The 2,526-nt window shown below is 40.6% G+C and overlaps 1 non-coding gene across 1 annotated transcript; it reads left to right on the top strand.

The window, feature by feature from the left end:
• Positions 1 to 2,057: 2,057 nt before the first annotated feature.
• LOC137735804 (small nucleolar RNA R71) lies at positions 2,058 to 2,168 on the top strand. Its single transcript, XR_011068709.2, has one exon. It is a non-coding gene; the product is annotated as a small nucleolar RNA R71 (small nucleolar RNA).
• The last annotated feature ends 358 nt before the right edge of the window (positions 2,169 to 2,526 follow it).

Below are 2,526 nucleotides of genomic sequence, written 5' to 3' on the forward strand. Positions count from 1 at the left end.
TTCTTTGTGGCTCACGACTTGTTTTTGCTCCTTCCTCCAAAAGGATCCTATGCATGCACATGGTAGGGCTTATTCCCTTGATATCTGCAATAGACCAACCAAAAGCTGATTTGAACTCTTTTAACACCCTAATTAGTTTATCTTCTTCAACTGGGGTGAGGTCAGAAGCTATAATTACTGGAAGAGTTTCAAATTCAGCTAGATATGCATATTTTAGATGTGGTGGAAGTGGTTTAAGTTCAAGTTTTGGTGCTTTAACAGTAGAAGGAGTTAGATGTGACATTGATGATTCTAAAGGCTCAAAACGAGGTGAAACATTGAAAGGATACAATGCTAATGCTTCCAAAGCAGCTACTTCTTCCATGAGTGCATCTTCCTCATCAAACTCATCTTGAGGTTGACTCAAAACAGTTTGCAATGGTTCATTCGATTGTGTCTACAAGAACTTAGAGAATACAAGTGAATCAAGCACATCAATGGCATAACAATCAAGAGATGACGAAGGATGAGAAAGAGATTCAAACACTTTGAATTAAACTGTCTCTCCTAACACTGTCATAGTGAGGAGTCCATTTTGCACATCAATGATGGTCTTGGCCGTGGCCATGAAAGGTCTCCCAAGCAATATTGGCAACTCACGATCATGTATAGGAGCTTCTTCCATGTCCAACACTACAAAATCTGTAGGCAAGATTAGTTTATCAACTTGAACTAGAATATCTTCTACTATACCTCTTGGATATTTCACGGATCTGTCTGCAAGTTGTAATGAAATGGTGGTGGCTTTCAAATCTCCCAACCCTAGTTGAAGGTACACTGAATAAGGCATTAAATTGATGCTAGCACCCAAATCAAGCATTGCCTTCTCTACTTTCTTATCCCCTATGGTGATGTTGATAGAGAAACTTCCTGGATCCTTGAGCTTTGGTGGAAGTTTTCTTTGCAAAACTGCACTCACATTTTCAGACACCACAACCTTCTCATGTGGTCCATACTTCCTTTTGTAACTGTTTAACTCCTTGAAGAACTTCCCATATGCCGGCATGTTCCTAATGACATCAAGCAAAGGTAGGTTAACATTCACTTTGCTTAGTATATCAAAAATTTCTTTGAATGACTTATCCTGCTTGCTCTTGGCAAGTCTTCCAAGGAATGGTATTGGTGGAGTGTATGGTTTCTCGGCCTTGTGAAGATTTGGTGCTTCTAGTGAGGAAGTGGCATGGCTTGGTTCCTCAATTGATTTCTCATTGTCTCCTTGAGTGACACCTGCATTCACATGATCATATTCATTAGTAACTTCATTGCCAACTCTATTATCAATAACCTTACCACTTCTAAGTGTAGTGATTGCTTTGGCTTGCTCTTGGTTCCTTTGGAGTATCACGGGTTGGCTTGGAAACTTCCCAACCTCTCTTTGGTTCAAGGCATCTGCAATCTGCCCCAATTGCGTCTCCATTTTGGTTAGGGCGGCTGAATGTTGTTGGAGTGCGCTATTGGTGGAATGTTGGAATTGTAAGGTGTTTTGGGCTAACAATTTAACCGTGTCCTCAAGGGTAGTGGCAGGTTTTGGTTGGAAATTTTGGGTTGGATTGTTGTTCTTCCATGAAAAATTGGGATGATCTCTCCAACTCGGGTTATATGTATTGGAATACATATCATTCCTTGGTCTTTGGTTGTAAGAATTCATGAGGTTCACTTGTTCTTGAACATACTCGGGGTAAGCTTCCCTAGATGGACATTGGTGAGTAGGATGGCTTGGTATGTTGCAAATGGCACACACTTCATTAGCTTTTGGCACCATGTTGAGCACGGATTCAAGCTTCCTTTCTAGGTTAGCTACCTGCAACAAAAGCTCATGGTTAGAACTTGTTTCGTAAACTCCAACCTTCTTACCCCTTAAATCTTTGTGTTGAGCATTAGACCCCAACATCTCATAAATGTTATATGACTCTTGAGCATTCTTTTTCTTCAATGCTCCACCTGCTGCATTATCCACAGTAGATTGACAATTTTGGGTTAGTCCATCATAGAAAATTTGCATTTGTAAATGAAAAGGTAACCCATGGTGTGGACATTGTATCAGGAGGCCTTTAAAACGCTCCCAACACTCATTGAAAGGTTCACCATCATCTTGTTTGAAGTTGAAGATTTGTCCCCTTAATGTGGCTGTCTTTTGAGTGGAAAAGAACTTCTCCAAGAACTTCTTAGCCACGGCATCCCATGTAGTGAGGGAACCTGGTGTTAGAGTCATCAACCAACTCTTGGCCCTATCTTTCAAGGTGTAAGGAAACACCCTCATCCTCAAATTCGCTTCACTCACTCCCTGCAAAGGTAAACCACTCACAACATTGTAAAACTCTTTAATATGAGCTAAAGGGTCTTCATTAGGTAAGCCATAAAATGAAGGAAACATATGGAAATGTGAAGATTTGAGATCATAGTTTCTAGCTTCTGTGGGCAGCAAGATGCATGAAGGTGAATTTGGTATGATTGGTTGAGCAAAGTCCTCCAAAGCACGAAGTTCAT

Source organism: Pyrus communis, chromosome 10, assembly GCF_041283825.1.
Source record: "Pyrus communis isolate YQ-2024b chromosome 10, ASM4128382v1, whole genome shotgun sequence".
Taxonomy (NCBI): Eukaryota; Viridiplantae; Streptophyta; class Magnoliopsida; order Rosales; family Rosaceae; genus Pyrus; species Pyrus communis.